This window comes from Amblyomma maculatum, chromosome 3 (assembly GCF_055883805.1).
Source record: "Amblyomma maculatum isolate TAMU_Amacu chromosome 3, ASM5588380v1, whole genome shotgun sequence".
Lineage (NCBI taxonomy): Eukaryota > Metazoa > Arthropoda > Arachnida > Ixodida > Ixodidae > Amblyomma > Amblyomma maculatum.
In genome coordinates this window covers 25,711,258-25,732,650 of record NC_139346.1, presented here as the reverse complement: position 1 = coordinate 25,732,650, position 21,393 = coordinate 25,711,258, and the positions used below count along the sequence as shown (strand labels likewise).

The 21,393-nt window shown below is 47.9% G+C and overlaps 1 pseudogene; it reads right to left on the bottom strand.

Moving 5' to 3' along the window:
* Positions 1-19,045: 19,045 nt before the first annotated feature.
* Positions 19,046-19,822, bottom strand: LOC146194372 (uncharacterized; annotated as a pseudogene).
* Positions 19,823-21,393: the final 1,571 nt, after the last annotated feature.

Sequence of the window (21,393 nt, the reverse complement as noted above, 5' to 3'; positions counted from 1 at the left end):
TGTAATGTAGATGGGCCCTACAATTCCATATATGATTCAGTATCCGCTGTTTATCCGCAGAAGCGACAGGTCGAACTGAGTTAACGAATCTGCAAATGAAGTATGGGCTAGGGAAGGTGTCTGACCTTGGCGTGTAGCAGATGTTCACTTGCGCGAATTTGTTTGTCCTGAGCATGTGCAAAAACACCGAGAACATCAGTGGTGAGGGGAAGAGGACAAGTAATTATCATAATTCGATTTTTTTGCTACTGTGTCACAATATGGTTGACGACTAGGCGAGTTGGCAAGCATTTTACACCAGCCAAAAAAAAAAAGAAACATCTGTCGGGACATAGTCGAGGCATTTTAAACTGCTAAGGCTAAGGACACGTGTGTGATAAGGCGTCGGTTAAGCTCCATAGGAATTCGCTCGTTAGATAATTCGATAGTTAAGCCATGTCTTTGATTTCTTTCTGCCTTTTACCTGATTCGGGTATTGTGCACGATCATCTCAGTGCGAGTCTTTGTTGTCTTCTTTCCTTCAAAAAATCTTCAGTTCTTCGCTTCACTTCTATTCTCTGTGTCTTGTCTTTTGGCTGGGTTAAAATGAGTGTGGCACAATGAATCGACATCCTGTTTTCTTAACGTGGAGGACAGTGGCTTCGAACTTGCTTTTTGCTCATACTCTCTCCTGTCCATGCTTTCTGAAACAATAACAGCGCGAAAATTGTCATCTAACTTAGAAGGCATGAAGCCTTTTAGGCTGCATTATGCGAAGCAGAGAAGGAATTGCTGCTCTTTGTTTTCGATGTTTATTGCCTCGGGGCATAAAAATATTCCATGAAAAATGAAGGTTGTGATGAAATAAATGAAAAAAGGTGGCTGACGCAATGAAGTCGAGGAGTGAACGATGATTTGGTCTCTGCGTCCAAACGGCATATGACTGCATATTATGGGCGGAGGAGCCAGCTGCCACCAGGTGCCGGATCCGCGTCGGCTTCAACGCTGCACATTCCCACAGCAGGTGATGGATGCCAGCTTCTATATTTCTAGACTTGCAGACTGGGCACCCAGGGTGTGGCTATAAATACCGAAATTGTGGCCACTTTCGGATCAGTGCTGGCGTTAGGGCCACCCCAACTCTAATCCTCCGAAGCGCCACCTCCTCTGCACGGGTTAGACCGCGGGGGAGGCTTACCGTACACGGAGGTATAAGAGCACGTGCACGGCGTGGAGGTATGAACAAGGACCTTTTATGGATTGCTTTCAGCAATCCGTTCGAGACGGAATTGAACAAAGTCTGTCATGTGTTTTTCTGAAAGCGTAAAAGTATCATGCTCAGAAATAATTTTCCTTACCCACAGGAATGTTCGTTAGCTCTTAGGTTGCGATATGAAATATTTTGGAACAAATTCTGCTTTATAAATGCATGCACAAACCGTTGGTAAGGACGCATAATTATTTAAGTGAAGTCGAGCTGACACTGGGGGGACTTGGGGCATATCGTACGTGGCAGTGCTGTCCCTACTTAGTAGGCGTGACTGCATACAAATTCTGTGTAGCTGTGTAGGCTGATACCATGCACGAATACGTTAATCGATCACCTTTTTATTTCGTTTGAAAAGGAGGAGTACGGGACCCCTTACAAGATGACGTCCAGTCATACATCAAAGTTACAAAAATAGACAAGTAGCAAAGCCCGCGATATACGCTGACGGCATTGCGATTTGGAAGAGTCAGTTGGAAGCATACTAAATTATTGTCTTTCGATCCACAAGGTGAAACAGCGCTGTGTTACCTTGTGATGATCAAGCAACTAGCACGAAATGTGTTTTTCAAGTTCACTCCCTTTCCAAGCAACAAGCTCGTCTGTCTAAGCTGTGTAGGCTGATACCATGCACGAATACGTTAATCGATCACCTTTTTATTTCGTTTGAAAAGGAGGAGTACGGGACCCCTTATAAGATGACGTCCAGTCATACATCAAAGTTACAAAAATATACAAGTAGCAAAGAGTATAGAACCATACGCACTGCATGTGGCAACAAAAGAGAAACAAATAAATGAAAATTCCGGAGCAAAAAAAAAATATTAGTATAAACAGAAGCTGTCAGTAAGAACGCTAACAAAATGAAATTATTTTATTCCTGCAAAAAAAAAAACTTTGTAAAAGGGCTTGATGATATCGTTGTGGTTACAAGTAGGATGGCGGTGGTGGTGAACTCTTTTATTGCGCCCAAAAACAGGGGACCACTCAAAGGGCCGGTTGCGCTGACTTAGAGGAGGTCGGCGGGGATCACTTGGGATGCCGCGGCCTCCACCGCGCGCTGGATAAGCCAGCGTTGGTCTGCTGGCTCGGAAGTACACAGGAGAGACTCCCACGTCTCTGGGGTGTTTGTGTTGTCTGTGTTGTAATGTGTACAAGTCCACACCATCTGTATGAGTGTGGCCGGAGTTGAGCAGTTGAGCTGTCTCTGCATTGCGAATGCTGCAGGCTGTGTACCACCATCGCTGGCCTCGATGGATGGTAAGAGGCGTCCGTATACGTGACGTCCGGACGTCCACTGAAGCGTTTCTCGAATTGACGAGCCCGATCGGCCCGTCTCTCGGCGTGGTGTTCCGGGTGCATCCGTTTGGGAATGGGAGGAATGCGGAGATTTAGGCGATATTCCGGTGTAAGTTCAGCGTAACTTGGGGTCGATCTCAGCGGGGAGATCCCAACTTGCTGCAATACCGCTCGGTCAGCGTGTGTGAGTGAGAGCCGCTCATACTGGGCGGTGAGGGTTGCCTCGATCAGTTCGCTCACGGTATTGGAGATTCCGAGAGCCATTAGCTTATGGGTAGCTGTGGACATGGGAAGACCTAGGACCGTCATGTATGCTTTTCGAAGTGACGCCTCTAGCCGTTCGCTTTCGGCACGAGTGAGACGTAAGTAGGGTCCAGAGTAGGTGATGCGGGAGCAGATGAAAGCTTGAACGAGGCGCAGGAGGTTGGACTCTCGCATGCCATGATGCTTGTTGGAGATTCGCTTAAGGAGGCGTCCGATCTGTACAGCCGACTGGTCGATGCGTTGGATCGTGATGTTGCTGCCGTTGGCCTGTAGATGCAAGCCCAAGATCCTGATGTTGTCTGTTCGAGGAATCGGGTTTCCTTGCACCTGGAGGTTGATGTCAGGAAGTATATTTGAAGGGCGTCGTCCCGGGGAAGGGATGATGATATACTCGGACTTTGTCGCCGAGAAAGTGAGGCCAACTGTTCTTAGATAATCTCCAATCCGTTCGATCGCGGTCTGAATAGTCTCTTCAATCTGGCCGTCACTGCTGCGCGTGATCCAAAGTGTGAGGTCGTCAGCATAAATTCTGTGATGCAGGTGGGGGATGTCGGCCAGTAGCTTCGGCAGGCCTATCAGTGCGACGTTAAAAAGCATCGGCGAAAGTACGGCGCTTTGCGACGTGCCACGGTTTCCCGGAGAGATGATGGAAGGATCTCCAGTTCCGGCTTTAAGTTGCACTGTGCGGTCGGTGAGAAAGTTTCGGATGTACGCATACATGCGATGCCCAACACCGAGAGCTTGAAGTTGTTGAAGAATCGCTTCATGGAGGACGTTGTCGAATGCCTTGGCAACATCGAGGCCGACGATGACTTTCGTGTCTAGTGTACGTCTCATGACTACCTGATGATGGAGAAGAAGCATAATGTCCGGGGCCGCTAAATGAGGGCGGAAGCCGAACATTGTGTCTGGTAGAAGATGGTTGTCTTCAAGGTATCGTGAGAGTCTGGTCTGGATAACGTGTTTCATCAGCTTCCCAACGCAAGACGTGAGAGAGATGGGACGGAGGTTGGCCAAGGTTGGTGGTTTGCCCGGCTTGGGGATGAGGACTAGATTGGCGCATTTCGGATCAAACTCCTCTCGGTTTATTAAGTTTAGCAGCGAGGGTAGCTTGTAAGCACGGCCAGTCTTGAGCAAGAGCGAGCTTCTCTTACTGCCTCACTAATGGGGTCTGTTTCCGACTCCCACCGCGACTTTGTGGGGTCGCCACCGCCCCACTGCTGCGCCTCTGCTACCGCCGTTCACGCGCAAGGGAAGGCGTGCGCTCGCTCTGCGCTCCGCCCGCATCAACTGCAACCTGCACGTCCTGGCATTTCAGTCCTTCTGGTTTATACAAGGACGCTGCAATATAAAATTTCCTTCGTATGCGGAATAAAATGCAGTCAATAATCTGCTCACTGCCTTGCAACTTCGTCAATGCGGCCGCGCACGATCGAGTGAAGCTTCAGGTACATTTACCGCAACACTTTTCGCCTCTAAATTTTGTACAAAAATAAATGTACCAGGTTATGCAGTCTGCCTTTGAAAGCTGTGATAAGGTGTAGCAAGTGTAAGCAAGTACATGACACGAGTGCATAGCAAATTGATGGGTGGAGATTCTGTCAACCGCTGCCGTTTCGTTTAAAGCAAAAAAGGCAGCAGCGAAAATTCATGGCTCGTCTCAGATTCGTAGCTAGGAACAAAAATCTACTCATATAGTTAAAATTTTATTTTGTAGTGAAGTGGGCTGTTCTATCTTCGTTCAAAACATATCAGTCGGTTGAAAGACCGGAGATGTATATTGCTGCGTGCCTCTCGGAACGGAGGAAAAAGAGGACGAAGCTGAGCTGGGCATAATTGACAAGAAGGATTCTCAGAAATTTTTCAGATATCAAAGAAGCGGACTTTATAGTGAACTCCTTCCGGGCAACTAAATGATGGTGAATTCTCAAGGGCTGGTTGAATCAGCATTGGAAGTAGTTCGAGAACGTTTGTGTGGTTGGTGCACATCTTTTTTTTTGTTCTGGTTTCGGATGATGCAGTCCACTAGAATCTTGTCTTCGTAGAAGAGCTAGTGTACACGGGGCTGCTTCTTTCGCTAGCTTCAAGAAGGATAGCTCACTCTTCACACTCTTCACACCCTAAATCACTGATTAACTTAACAATGCATCCAGCGACGTAAGCTAAACCTGAATATGTAACAGTGGGCAATGGAATCACAGGAGATGCCACCACAATTTCCTCGCTTACATGATTGCGGTAGAGCAGAAATGATTTATTCGGCATCGACGCAAGGTGCCTTGATTTCGCTCCCAGATGAAACATCCGTCTTGACAATGTGAATTGTGCCGCTGTTACGGCTCTCATATCTAGCATGTCGTTCCCTCCACACATCAGCCTTACTTTCCAGAAGAGAGCCTCAATAGGGCCGCTATTGAGTTTCTAGGTGAGAAAGGAGCACACACCTTTCCCCAGGGGGTATTCTACCAGATTTTGTGGTGAGCAGCAGTGTTCGAAATGTTTCTTCAATGAGGGTGTCCTTTTTTAGCGCTTTAGAAGTTTCTTGGATGCTTTCGATACAGCAGGCGAACCCATTTGTTAGCCACTGCAATCGAGTATCACCTGCGTCATTTAGTGGCTTCTGTGTACCGCTTCCAGCACAAGTGGTGTCATGAATATGAAACCATTGTTTGATTGTTTTCATAATAAGCATAATATTATTTCATTATTACAACGTTTGTCATAAAAAGACCAGCGCAAAACACGGGGACAAAGCAACAGAAAACGACAGGACTGGCACTGTTTTTTTTTTTATCTCGGGAAAACCAAGCAAAATCTAAGCCGAAACGCAGACCATGCGACCACTGGCATTGCACTACAAATGAATGATGAAAATGCTAACAGCGGCGTGGCCGAGGTACGAAAAAACGACTAATGAACACGTGAACACGCAAAAAAAGCAACAGTGAAGCAAAGAATGCATGAGTCACATCTAAAAAGATAGAGCCGATACACCCAACGATAACCGAGGCAAAATAGGACGATCAAAAAAACGCTGACAAACCAGGTTACGGTTCGATAAATTCGATAAACCGAATTCAAGTTTGGTGTAATATCTGGTTGATGACCCTTAACCCTACTAAATGCAAACTCATTTCTTGTCATCGCCGTCGAAACCCGTATTTATCGACATTTACAATTTCTGGTCTTCCTGTCCAACTTGTTCCATCGTATTCATATCTAGGCATTACTATATCAGCAAGGATCTGTCATGGCGCGAGCATGTAACAAATCTAATCTCAACTGCGGATAAAAATCTAGGCTTTCTTAAACATCACCTTCACCACGCTCCTCAAGATATAAAGTTACTTGCCTACAAAGCAAATAATCCGGTCGAAACTTGAGTGCGCATCCGCAATTTGGAATCCCCCGCAAGCATACCTCATTGAATCTTTAGAAGACGTACAAAACAGAGCTGTCCGTTTTATTAATCGCTCCTATTCATACGATATCAGCGTCTCATCTCTCAAACAACAATCGCAATTACCAAGCCTCTCCGTCATTCGTCACATTTCTAGCCTGTGCTTATATCGCAAATTTTACTTCTCCGACCTGAAACACGAGCCGTACATTTGCGCGCCTCCATCACTACTTTTTGAAAGTCCTTCTTCCTCCTAACAGCAATGCAACAACCTTCCCCACGAAATTGCAGCCATCACCTGCCCATCCACCTTCCTAGGCAAAATCACATTGCACTTGACATCGTGAAAATGGTTTATGCACTTATGTTAACCCCACCCCTTATGTAATAACCCCAAAAAGGGGGTCTTTAAGGAAACAAAGATGAAAATGAAATGAATTCGAAGAGTATGGACAGGCAGAAATTTACAACGCGCATATTCAAAAATAACAAAAAGCAAATGGGTTTAGCTATGATCCAGGTAACACATTTCTTTTCCGTGCAATGTAAATCGTTGTAAACAAGCCTCGATCACCTCCCTTTCAGTTTTGCTTTTTGCCGTCCCCAAGAACCTCGTGCTCGCTATTATTGGCTCTCATTTGCGGCCAGGCTGGTTGCAGTGATTTGAAAGGTTTCCCCCGCATCTGTTTTTTACATTGAGGAAATGCTCCCTGGCCCTAACATTAAAACACCGCCCCGTCTGCCCTATGTAAGTACACTCTACCGTATGTGAGGGGTAAGCCACCCCGCAGTTGGTGTATCGTTCTGCATGCCGCCTGTCTAGCTTTGTTATTCAATGTACATATCTTCGAGAGCTTGCATGGGGCGGAAAGACGACCCCCACATCGTACCTTCCAGCCATCTTTTTACCATGTGTGACACCTTGTGAAGATAGGGGATTGCTGCCACGTGGATCCTCTCTTTTCTCTTTGTTTTCTTACCCTTCTCTTTGCAGCATTGCCTCGCAGAGATTAGAGACAAGAGGAGGCGGGTAACCAGCGTGGTAAAGGCATTGCACTTGGAGTGCGCCATGTGGACGCAACTCTTACTAAAGGAAGCCTGGAGCGCATCTTCCGTTTTATCAGCTTAGAGTGCGCGTTATCAAAAGGAAGCAGTCTCTTTTTCTACCTTACGCTATACGACGAGCAAAGGTGGCAATCGCTAAAAAGAAGGAGCAAGTCTTACTGAATTCGGCTGTTCGTTGGCAGTTCGGAGGTAAAGTTCAGGCCACCTGCCGAGGCTGGGAACAGGTCGGAAATTTCATGAACAGTCTCCTGTAACCGACTAGCTGCGACCCTGTCCAAAACTACGAGCTAATCGTCAACATACCTATATAGCTTAATTATATGGTTATATCGAAGTTTTTACTGACATTTTCTGTTCACAGCGCCTAAGTAGATGCCACACAACACCGGGGCAACCGACCGCGCAATGCAAATCCCCGACTTTTGTACACCACGATGGATGTGAGGCAGCGCTCATCCTGTCGTTTCCTGTTCTTTTGTCCCTGTGCTTTGCGCTGGTCTTTTTATGAGTTAGTATGAACCAACTAGCCCAAAGAGCTATTTTGATCAATACAACGTCTATTTGCAAAATGAAAACGATGTTTATAATATAACATATTTGAGTATTTATAAATTACACCCGCACTGAGAACTCAACCTCACAGTGTTTCATCATCATCATCATCATCATCATCATCATCATCATCCTGACTATACCCACTGCAGGTCGAAGGCCTCTCCCATATTTCTCCACTTAACCCGGTTTTGTGCTAGCTGCATCCACTTGACCCCTGCGAACTTCTTATCCTCATCCGCCCACCTAACTTTCTGCCGCCCCCTGCTACGCTTTCCTTCCCTTGGAATCCAGTTTGTTACCCTCAGCGACCATCGGTTATCCTCTCTTCGCACTACATGTCCTGCCCATGCCCATTTCTTCTTCTTAATTTCCACTAGAATGTCGGTAACCTGAGTTATTTCTCTGACCCACTCTGCACGCTTCCTATCTCTTAATGTTACCCCTACCATTTTTCGTTCCATAGCCCTCTGAGTTGCCCTCAACTTAAGTAGATCTCTCTTGGTTAGCCTCCACGTTTCAGCCCCATAGGTGAGTACAGGTAAGACGCAACTGTTATATACTTTCCTCTTTAGCGATACCGGTAAGCTGCTAGTCATAATCTGTGAGTGCTTTCCAAATGCGCTCCATCCCAATCTTATTCTTCTTGTTATTTCCTTTTCATGGTCCGGATCTGCGGTTACTACCTGTCCGAAGTAGACATATTCGCCTACTACTTCCAGTACTTCGCTACCTAATGTAAACTGCTATTCCTTTCCGAGGCTGTTGAACATTACCTTAGTCTTCTGCATATTAATTTTCAAGCCTACATTTCTACTTTTCCTGTCTAGGTCACCAATCATTACTTGCAGTTCATATCCCGAGTTACTTATCAAGACAATGTCACCAGAAAATCGCAATTACTTCGGTATTCTCCATTTACCCTTATCCCTAACTGCTCCCATTCCAAGTCTCTGAATACTTCCTCTAAACAAGCTGTGAATAGTACTGAGGAGATCGTGTCTCCTTGCCTAACGCCTTTCTTTATGGGAATTCTGTTTACTTTCTTTATGCAGAACTATGGTTGCTGTGCAGCCACTATATATATCTTCCAGCACTTTCACGTATGGCTCGTCTACCCCCTGATTTCGCAATGCCTGCATCACCACCGAGGTTTAAACTGAGTCAAATGCTTTTTCGTAATCAATGAATGCTATGCATAAGGGCATTCCGAGCATTTTTCTATCACCTGATTGATGGCATGGATATGATCGATAGTAGAGTACCGTTTCCTAAAACCTGCTTGATCCTTTCCTTGATTGACGTCTAAGGTTGTCCTGATTCTATTAGCGATTACCTTAGTAAATACCTTATACGTAACAGACAGTAAGCTGTTTGGTCTGTAATTTTAAAGGTCCTTAGAGGACCCTTTCTTATGAATGAGGATAATGTTTGCATTCTTCCATGGTTCCGGTACCGTCGATGACATCAGGCACTGCGTATACAGGGTGGCTAGCTTTTCTAACACGATATCCCCCCCGTCCTTCAGCAAATCTGTAGTTATCTGATCCTCTCCAGCCGATTTCCCCTTTTCATAGTTTCTAATGCTTTCTTGACCTCGTCCTTCGTAACTGGTGGAACGTCTGACTGTTTTTCCCTACTGCCAATCTTCTTACGGTCCTGACTACTTTGGCTACTGTGGAGATCTGTATAGGACTCCTCGGCTACTTTGACTATCTTGTCCATATTCGTGATGACGTTGCCCTCCTTGTCCTTTATCGCATACATCTGGTTTTTGCCTATGCCCAATTTCTTGTTTACCGCTTTAAGGCTTCCCCCGTTCTTCACAGTATGCTAAATTTTCTCCACGTTATACTTCCTTATATCGGCCACCTTGCGCTTATTGATTAGCTTTGATATTTCGGGCAAATCAATCTGGTCGGTTGGATTGGAAGCTTTCATACTCTGGCGTTTCTTAATCAAATCTTTCGTCTCCTTAGACAGCTTACCGGTATCATCTCTAACTATCCTACCGCCTACTTCTACCGCACATTCAGTAATGATATCTGTGAAGTTATTGTTCCTTGCCTCTAGGGTAATGTCGCCATCCTCAGAGCTGAATACCTATTCTGTGCGAGATTCTGAACTCTTCTGCCCTCCCCCTCACCGCTAATTCGTTGATGGGTTTCTTTCTTACTAATTTGCTGCGTTCCTTCTTCAGATTTAGGCTAATTGGGGAGCTCACCATCCTGTGGTCACTGCATCGCACTTTCCCGATTACCTCTACATCTTGCATAATGGCGGGGGTTGAACACATTATGAAGTCAATTTCATTTTTAGTCTCCCCGTTAGGACTTTTCCATGTCCATTTCCGGTTCTTCCGTTTGCTGAAGAAGGTATTCATGATTCTTAAGTTATTGCGCTCTGCAAACTTAACTAGTAACTCCCCCCTGCTATTCCTAGAATCAATGCCATAGTCACCTACTGCCTGGTCTCCTGCCTGCTTTTTCCCTACCTTTGCATTGAAGTCGCCCATTAGTACAGTATACTGGGTCTTTACTGTTCGCATTGCCGATTCTACATCTTCGTAGAAGCTTTCAACTGCCTGGTCATCATAACTACATGTAGGTGCATAGGCTTGTACAGCCTTCAGTTTATATCGCTTATTAAGCCTAATAGCGATGCCTGCCACCCTCTCATTAATACTAAAGAATTCATCTATATTACCCGCTATATACTTATTGACAAGGAACCCTACTCCTAGTTGTCGCCTCTCTGGTAAACCTCGATAACACAGTACATACCCATCCTTCAGTACAGTAAATGCCTCATTCGGCCTCCTAACCTCACTAAGCCCTATGATATCCCATTTCATACCCTCTAGTTCCTCTAACAGCACTGCTAAACTAGCTTCGCTAGCTTGGGTTCTAGCGTTAAACGTTGTCAGGGTCAGTTTCCAATGGCGGTCTGTCCAGCGGAGCCAGGTATTCTTAGCACCCCCTGCTGCGTCACAGGTCTGACCGCCGCCGTGGTCAGTTGTTCCGCAGCCGCTGGTGACTGAGGGCCGGGGTTTTATGGAGCGCATCATAGGAGGTTGCGGCCAATTACTGCACCAGGGTGGCCAACTCCTGTTCTGGTGAGGGAGTGCGTTGCCGGAGGTGTTCACCGGCATCAGGTCGCGCCCCAAACTTGTTTATGCAGTTCTATCGACACGCGGATTTTTTTTAAAATCCGGTGGGGAATTGCGCGGCACCGCGATTTGAGCCCCGGTCCTCTTGCATGCAAGGCGGATGTTCTACCGCTACCTCCACCGCTGCACAGCGTTTACTTTGACCTTATAATAATCATTTATGTCATGCAAGCATTATGCAATTCAATTACCTTTTTATAAAATTAACTTATACTTCGGTGTTACCTGACATTTCGCTTATAGCGCTGAAAGACGGCTTTGCCGTTGCTGACGAATCCTGTCACGTTAGCCCTGAAGAACCTTCGATGTGATCACTGGTCATTCAATTTTTTAATCCTATTGTTGTACAGGCTTGGGGAAAATTCAGATTAAAATGAACAAAAGTACTTACCACGCCACAATGTATGCCATAAGCTTGTCGAACGTTCGCTGAGCGACATTATTTTTTTTATATAAAGACTGTTCACGTGCGTGGTACGCTGACGACATGCCGCTGCAGAATCTACCTCCTGTGTTCTTTCATATCGGGGCTGCACTCATCACGAAACTCGCGGGCGACAGCGCGAAACCAGGCAAAAGCCATCCGCTGCCGCTAAAGCAGGTGCTGAAGGGCTACAAAATTATCATCCAAAATACCAGCAGCGTTTTGGAAAGGCATAACGCCGTCAATGCATGTAAGGCATATGAAAATATATACAGACAGAGCAAATTGCTTTACAAGCGCGAGTGAAGTCCGCTGGCGCAAAAAAAAAAAAAAAACGGCAAAGAGCCCGCTCTACCTGGACACCCTTCCCCTTGTCTTACCAAAGCGCCCAGCAGCAACTCCTTCGACAGAGACTTCTTTTCCAAACGCTTCAAGAAAACGGCTAGAAAACGGCTTCGTTCATGCGCATGCACTGGACGCACGAATAATATATGGTACATAGTCTCGGGGATGCCACACGTTGAACATACCGAGGAGTCCGCCTATCCAATTAAATGCAAGTACCTGTACGTGAAAGACACGTTTAAACAAAGTTTATGTAGCAGGCATGTATGGTGGCGCGGAATTTCACGCGCAACATAAAATTCCAGTGTTTGATCGAGCCTTATGGCGCATTCGGTTGGGGGGACGAGCGCAGAGGCGCTGAGCAGTACGGAGCAGTACAGCAGTGCGCCGAGCGAGGGTATAACTGTCCTCCCACGGGAACGCTCTCTGCGTGTCGAGAGCTGAGCGCCACAACCAATTGACCGCACTTCTCTCCCCAGCATTCTCCGCCTGCCCGCAATGGCGGCAGTTGTAACCCGAAGAGAGGCCAACGCTCCGTGTATAACCGCTTGTTTTTTATGCTTTTGTTCTCACAGCGCGGGGATCTGCCTCCTTTGACCCTTTCGACGCCAACAGCGACTCTCAAACATGCATACAGCTCCAGAGCAATGGTTTCCATTCGCCGAGCGCCGACGCTTTGAAGCGGCCAGCATTCTCCGCCTGCCCGCAGCGGCGGCAGTTGCAACCCGAGGAGAGACCAACGCTCCGTGTAGAACCGCTTGATTTTTATGCTTTTGTTCTCACAGCGAGGGGATCTGCCTCCTTTGACCCTTTCGACGCTAGCAGCGACTCTCAAACATGCATACAGCACCTGAGCAATGCTTTCCGCTCGCCAAGCGCCGACGCTTTGAAGCCGCCAGCATTCTCCGCCTGCCCGCAGCGGCGGCATGTTGCAACCCGAGGAGAGGCCAACGCTCCGTGTAGAACCGCTTGTTTTTTATGCTTTTATTCTCACAGCGAGGGGATCTGCTTCCTTTGGACATTTCGACCTCAGCAGCGACTCTCAAACATGCATACAGCACCTGAGCAATGCTTTCCGCTCGCCAAGCGCCGACGCTTTGAAGCCGCCAGCATTCTCCGCCTGCCCGCAGCGGCGGCAGTTGCAACCTGAGGAGAGGCCAACGCTCCGTGTAGAACCGCTTGTTTTTTATGCTTTTATTCTCACAGCGAGGGGATCTGCCTCCTTTGGACATTTCGACTCAGCAGCGACTCTCAAACATGTATACAACACCTGCTTTCCATTCGCCGAGCGCCGAAGCTTTGAAGCCGCCACTTTGAGCTTCGCCGACTCTAAAGAAAAAACAAAAGATGGCGCGAATATGACGCTGTATGCCATGTGACTTCCTCTGCTCTCGCTTTAGACGAGGGAGCAGGCGGGAGTGCACTCGGGTGCTCTCAGTGGAGGAAAAGCCTTCCTCCTCTACTATTGGAAGCTAGTGATTTTATTCCTACTTTCCCACTGGAAGGGCCCGCTAATCTAAGAGCACTTTCTAAATGCTCGCGAGTGCGCCTGCTCTCCCATTCGAATCGGCCATTATACTGATGTGTCAGGCATCTGGCTGGGCCCAGCAAGCTGTCGTAGCAATCTTCATGCAATTCGTAAGAATACAGGTGGTATTCGTTCTTGAAAAAGGCACAGCTTTTTGGAGGTCATTGCTGAGGGCACATTTTGTTTCAGTATCGGCCTGTTCATTTACATGGAGCCCGCTGTGGGAAGGGATCCACTGAAACATTATCCTGTGGCCTTGATGTCGGGCAGATGCAAGAAGCTCTATGACGTTGTGTGCCAGAGACTGGTCGGCGGTTTGGTGTAAGAAATTTCCCAAAATTTGCAGTGCAGTCTTTGATTCCTGAATATATACTACTGAATATACGCGTAGTGAGAAGCAGTAGCTTTACGGGGCCACGCTTGGCGAAGCTTTGTTTCTGAGCTTGTTTAACTACTGTTGTTTCCTAGGACTTTGCCTGACGTAGCCACGTGAAGCTACTGCTTCTCACCACGTTTAACCGAAGCTGAACCACACCTAATTTATTTCACGGTTTATCTGAAATTTTAACATTCGTTATTACAATGAAGACACCTGTATGGCAAAGCAATGTATTTTATGGGTCGGTCTTGGTAACCGCCACGAAGAGAGTTCTGTGGTATGTAAAAACGTTCTTGGCGAAAATCTTGCTACGACTCAACGAGACTCGAATTGGCTGTCTTTGTAGCCCGAGGTTTATGCACGAGCCCCCATTGAGTCGTAGACTTCGGCTGATACTGGGACACTGAAAGGCTAAACCAGTTTTCGGCAAGTCGTGCTCAGGGGCTGTGCACGGGACTATTTACCTTTTCTTGGTCACCCCCCCCCCCCCTCCGTAGTGCAACTTAAGGTTTCACCTTAGCTAAACCTTGAAGGTCATTGTGACACGGCGTTCTCCGGGCTTACCCATCGTAGTGAAGGCTTCAAAAAACAATATTGATAAAAAACAAAGAGACTACTGATGGGGTTGGGTCCGGTTCCCGGGACAGCCAGGCCAATAAGAAAAGCTACATCACATTATTCTTTGCGCGTATGCGCGTATTCTCAATGATTTCGCCGCTGTGTGCAACCATACGGCGCTTATCGACTCAGCGTTCGATACTCGCGCGTGAAAACCAAAACGTGTGTGCGCGTGTTGACGCACGCACGCACACACACGCACACACACACACACACACACACACACACACACACACACACACACACACACACACACACACACACACACACACACACACACACACACACACACACACACACACACACACACACACACACACGCACGCACACACACACACACACACACACACACACACACACACACACACACACACACACACACACACACACACACACACACACACACACACACACACACACACACACACACACACACACACACACACACACACACACACACACACACACACACACACACACACACACACACACACACACACACACACACACACACACACACACACGCGCGCGCGCGCGCGCGCGCCAACGGGGGAATTCCATGCGTCGTCTATTGGGAAGAACACCATAGGAGGCAAATCTAATAGAATTGCCTCTTTCTCCGTCTCCTGATTATGCATTCCAAGATGGCATGCAATGTGATCGCTGACAGGCGCACGCTTTGGAGCATAAGTGAACGCGATAGCCTTAACACCCCGTTCACCGTAAAGTGCGGCATTGCCAATGTGAGTCAAAAATCACGACCGTTACGCTGACCGGCGGTACCTGGCAGCTATGAAACTTAGGGTTGCCGCACGTTACATCTGGCAGGAGCTGCCAACCCGGGCCGCTCCTTTCACCTGGGAGGAAGAATCAGCCTGCCAGAAGTGTTGCATTCACCTTACCCCTAGGCCGCAGGTACGTTGATACGGATTAGTTAAGTGGGGCTTTATATGTCGGCTGGTAGCCTATTGTCACTGAAACCCTTAAATATAGAGCTTAAATTTTGACATGGTGGTTATTAGGTGCTAAATTTCTGTGACCCGTTAGTGTGCGCACAAATAAATACCCGCCTCAAAGCATCAACACGACTGAAGACTATGCACTGCCAACTAAAACTCAATGTTTCTTCATGACGATTAGAAAATTGGCATTATATTTATGATATCCATTGTTCGTACCTTTACACATCGCGTTACATAGCGTTTGTCGCAATTTCAGTAAACCGCTTCGAAGAAAGCAAAAAGAAGAAAAGTAAACAGATGTTGGTTGGTATTATACCAGTAGATGGTGCCTAAAGCCAAAGACATACAGGAACACTGGCGTCGATTGTCGACCTATTTTTTTATTCAGACAAAATGATGATCTGTAGCTATCCTGATTGGTAGATGCTTTCTTTTTGTTCTGTGTGCCTGAAATGATGGGATGCGGGCAGCCTCTCTCTGTCTAAAGAAATGATTTCCTTATATTTTCGTTTTGTTATCATCTATTTTATTACTTATGTATTTATTTGTTACATTATTATAACATTTTTGTTATAATTATTTGTTATATTAGTTGACGGCCAGCACGAGCGTTGTGCTATGTCCTCAATTTTCAGCTTGCTAAACTGCGAGTTCAAGCTTTCTGGGTGCGAAAGGTGAGCAATGCAGAATGGTGGCTGCCCAAAGCATTACCGAATTTGATACTAACACGGTACTCAGATTGACGCCATGCGAAAGATTTTCGAGTCCACCGCTGTTTGTAGAAACACCATTGTCACAAAATCATATATCCCCGTCTGGTTATCGTGCAGTTAAAGATACAAATGTTCGCCTGTGCTGTCGAACAACATGGGCCGAAGGTTAATGCAAGAGGACAAGCTTGAAAAACAAATTTAGGCTCGAAGCTAGCACATGTCCTTGGAGCGGAAGAGGCGTCGTTAGAAACGCTGGCGACGCCGAGCGCAGCACAGTGGATGTGGAAACTAATTTTTCCTTCCTGAAGGGTTCGCTTGTAGAATGGAAATAGCGTATCAAATTCTTAGAATGACCCTTCACTCGTCGGTTGCGATGAGGGAGCATTTACGAGATTCATTTGCCATTGCATGCGCACCGATGATCTACGCTGCCATGGCTGGTTTAGTCTCTCGCTGCTGCCGCGGCATTTTGCAAGAACATCATTAAGAACGAAGCCAAGTGTACATCTTCGCACGAAAATGGCACTATAAGCGTAAATTAATGGAAACGTTTAAGAAAAATATATTAAAAACTCTCTTGTAACAAAAGCCAAGAATGAATGGGCCTTTAAAGCAGTGCATTGACCGGGCTCTGAGGTGCAATGTTGCAGCCTGCCGCTTTTTCCTCCTTTAAGCATCGTTGTAGTAAACGCAGTTGCTTTAAAACTGCCTTTCGAAAGCCATTTTGTCATTTGGTGCTCAGTGGTATTGAGAAAGAGGGCAATAGGTTGTCGCTTGTTGACTGGTTATCTGCACATATTTGTTGGGGAATCACAGTTGTGAAACGAGCGCGATTAAGGAAGCTGCTTCTCGTGCTCTCTGTGAAGAAGGGAAAAAAGACTTGCAGTTGTTTTGTATGTGCACGCTGTATCCCAATAGTTTGAAGCGTACTGCGAAGGGTATAGATGTACGCTTTGTTTATTCAGCCCTTGAAATTTATACAGGCTGTACCAAGTGAAGGACGACAGAACGCCATGTGCCCATGGTGTGCAAGACGAAAGTACACCATTTGTTGAATGTAAAAAAGGGGTGGTGTACCCCATTCCGCTTTGGAGTGTTGAACAGTATGTAGGCCTAACTGGCCGGTGTATGAATCATTGCCTTCGAGCGTACAAGTAAGTGTAAAGAACGAAAATGAACAATAAATATGACTTACTCCTAGTGCATTGCAATAAGTGAAAAGGGTGCACACCTTATTATGATAAGGCTTTTCTGATCGGTAGGGACAGGGATAAGTGCACACGGGAAATAATTAAAACAGAAAAAATAGATCGATTAGGAAGTGCCTGCGTTAGCACATTAATGTGTCCAAGAAAGAATTTTCTTACCTTCTGGCTCGATGATAATACGGCAATGATGTGTCTGTATCACGTGGTAAGATAGGAGAGGAGCGCCGACTCTGGCACGCTGTAAAGCAATCGGCATGGGCCGATTTTGCTACGCGAACGCCGAGCCTGCGTCTGGAGATCGGCTTCGCACTGTACTCTCTCCCACCGGCCCCTTTGCTCGTCGATGCGGCATTGGCAACGCTTTCCTTTTCTCCCCATCTTCTTTGCAGAAACAGTCTAATCGACGCGCCGCCTCCTGACAATGTCGCGAAACGTATTTCCGCCGAGCTAGATCCAGGTGACCGTGCGAGCACCGCGAGCCACGGGCAAAGGGCTGATAGAGTGGTAGCTCTGCGCGTCGTCTGCTAGCCAGACAACGCACAAGTTGAATCGGTGTCATCGGTGCGCGTACGCCAACCTGAGGCCCAATCCTCGAAATTCGCCTTTATCTGGCGGCGCCATAATGCTTCTCTGATTGCCTCTGAAAAGTCTCACGTGCTTCAAACTTGTGGCGCGAAAATGTCAGTAGAGGGAAGCACTTTTTGCGGTGTTGTCGAAATAACGTAACCTTGAAAATTGGTTTTAAACAGAGCCACCCCTGTTGCCTGGATAGCAAATATCAGTGATTTTGGAGTGGAAACAAAGTTACTAGTGGTGGTTTGGAGAAAACTTACGCTCGATTACCCATGTGAGGAAAATAATTGCATACTGGAAAGAAGAAGGTTTCTCCAATTTGATTGACTAGAAATATGTCACGTGACGTCAAATTGATGTGTTATGATGTAAATCATGTACCATTGCCGAAAATGCTTACGTTTGGCCACTAACATTTCTTTACAGAGTTAATACAACAACAACTACTACTACTACTAAGAACTACGTGGTAATCTTAGGAAGGGGTTACCGGATATGGGTTATGCCGGCCTAAGTCATGGCGGCAGTCTTGGCGTCCGGGGGTAGAGGAGATGGGATGTGGGGGAGGGGGGGTAATTAATTTGGCCAGCACCAAGCGAACAGCTGGGACAAGACTGGCAGGGCGGGCAGTCTGGTGTGGTGGCACCGGTGTAGCAGCGCTTCAGGGTAGGTCCAGGCGAAGCCTGGTACTGCGCCTCTGCGAGGTACATCGAGGACTGCTGATGTTGTCAGTAGGACGCCACGACGGTTGAAACGACAAAGGCAGCAGGAAGGACCGCGACTGACTGCTGCCAAGGCAGCAGTGCGGCAGGTTGCGCTGGAAGAGCATCGTGTCCGGCGGCGCGCTGGGGCCGTGTAGAACACGGGAAGATCCAGGAGATCGAGGGGTAGCTGACCGCACGGCAGGATGGTGCGCGAACGGCCAGGTGCTGCATTGAAACGCGCACGAGGGGTGCTGCCATGGTGTGGCAGCTGGGATGTCGAGGAAGAAGGGGATCGCTCTTCCGCCGTCGGTCCGTGGGATGCAGCGAAGAGATCGGGGAGTTGTTTGCCCCCCCCCCCCCCCCCCCCCCCCCCCCGTGGCTCACCACCACAGCCGCCGCTCCTTGCAGCAGAGAGGCCTGCGGTCGGTTGCGTGCTGGCTGGCGCCAGCTGCGAGGCCAGGGAGGGTATAGGGCTGCTCATCGCACGGAGTACGAGCGCAGCGTGGACTGCGGCATCAGGAGGATAACGGCAGGAATCACCGCATCGACGAGGTCGGGCGGCAACTTGGGAGACCACTGGGAACTGCTGCTGCTGCTTATCGGGTTCGGAAACGCCGTCGAGATTCCCGTCTGCTTGCTTTTTCAAAGTGGCCTAACTTTCCACAGAACCTACACCTTTCTTGCTGCGCTGGGCAACTGCTTCTCGGATGAGATGGTCCGGCGCAGAAACTACAGCTGTTTTGGCGGTCAGCAGTCTTCTGTCTGCGTGCAAATGTGTTTCTACACACCATTTTCTTAGATTTACCGCAGCGACGCCAGCGTCTGGGATCGCACTGTCATCCCCTTTTAGCTCAGCTTGCTATTTCTTCACCGTTTCGCTCGTACGCGCTTTTTGCCAAAGCAATAGTAAGCGGGAGATTCGGATACATCTGCAGTTCTTCCGATAACGCATAGTCCCGTAAACCGACTACGAACCGGTCTCTAATTAGGCATTCCTTCATGTCCTTAAACTCGCGTCTGTCTGCTAGCCTGTTAAGCTCGGTTGCGAACTCGTCTACTGCATCGCCCATCTGCTGGCTGCGTTGAATAAAGCGAGCGCTCTCGTAGACTGTATTCTTGGTGCGGACAAAGTAGCTATGAAGCTTCGACTTTATGAAGCTGAGGTCCTTCATTTCTTCGTCTGAGACGCTTAACGATCGAAGAATCTCCCGCGATTTTCTGCCCATTGTATAGAGAAGAGTCCTTACTATAATTTCGTCTGGCTTCTCGTGTAGTCCGGACGCGAACCTGTAGTCATCAAATTCATCCATCCACACAGGCCAGTCCGCGGCGTTATGGAAGTCGAAAGGCCTCGTAGGCTTGATTCCCGCCATTCCGAAACGTTGCTTGTCGCATGCCTCCGGAACGCTTTGATGCAGTTGCTGGAACGCCTTGATGCAGTTGCTGGTCGTTCGGTTGTTGACGGGGCTGTATCAGTCAGGACATGCCAGAACAGAATGAACGTTTATTGATAGAAGGTGTTCGCTTTTATAGTGGCTGATCGATGCCGGCACGTGCTGGTATCACCGGCAGTGGTCAGTGCATGACGTTGCCGGTAGGCACTGCGCATGCGTATCTTGCACGATACATCTTCCCCTGTTTATTAGTTCTTTGAAAGGTCAGCGAGTTGTTATTTGGTTGAAGTTACCATCGTAGTGTAGCCAGGTTGGCTGGCGCCTGATTCTGGAGGACCGCCTTACTGTTGGCGTCGACTGCCCGTCCGTAGTTGGCGCCGCTACAAGTCTCGGGCTGGGCACGTGCTCGTCTACGGGCTCGCACTCACTGTCGGACTCTTCACTTTCGGCTATGCCGCTCTCGAAGGGTTCCAGCGTCGAGTTTAGGTGCCTTCTGTTGCGGCGAAGCAGCTTGTTATCTTCCGTAATGACCCGGTATGACCGCGGGGCAGCCGGTCCCACTACTCGCGCTTTGCGGGTCCACTGTTTGTCACGAATCCTAACCACCTCTCCTTTCTTGAGGCACGGTAGAGATTTAGCATTAGCATCCAGTGGCTTGCGCTTGAAGACAGTTGTCTTTGGCTGGCGGCTGAAGTCAGGGAGCAGCGTGCGCAGTCTTCTGCCTTGCAGGAGCTCACCCGGTGAACGACCGTCCTCCAATGGAGTCGACCGGTAGGACAGCAGTCCCAACCAGAAGTCCTGACGTGTCTCCTGCGTCTTTTTCATGATTCTTTTCACAATTTGAACGCCTTTTTCGGCAAGTCCATTAGATTGTGGAAATCCAGGGCTCGAAGTCACGTGCTGGAACTCGTACCTGGATGCAAAAACAGCAAATTCGTGGGAGGAGAATTGGGGACCGTTGTCACTGCAAACTTCTACTGGTATCCCGTAGCGGGCAAAGATGGCGCTTAATTTGTCAATAACAGTGCGAGCTGTGGTGTCGCTGAGTTGTTCAACTTCCGGGAAGTTGGAGAGGGCATCGTACACGCACAGGTAAGAACTACAGCCGTGCTGGAAGATGTCCACGCCGACTCTGTACCAAGGGTAATGAGGTGTTGGCCGCATCAAAAAAGGCTCGCGTTGTCGTTGGTACGCGTATTTCTGGCAGACAGTACAACCGTTTAACATCCTCTCGATATCGGAGCAGAGTCCGGGCCAGAACATTAGCTGTCGAGCTCTTGCTTTACATTTATTCAAGCCCAAATGACCCTCATGTAGACGTCGAAGCATTTCTGCCCTCATAGACTTTGGAATGACTACTTTCGTCCCTTTTAACACGATTCCTTCTATGAAGGACAACTCTGCAGCGAATGGCTTCAGGCTGCCGAACAGATCACTGTTGTCTCTAATGTAACCTCTAACAGACTGTAGATCAGGATCCTTTGCAGTAGCCTCCACAAGTCTAGTCATTGTTCTGCTGCTCACCAGATCCGTGACCACTCCAACGGCAT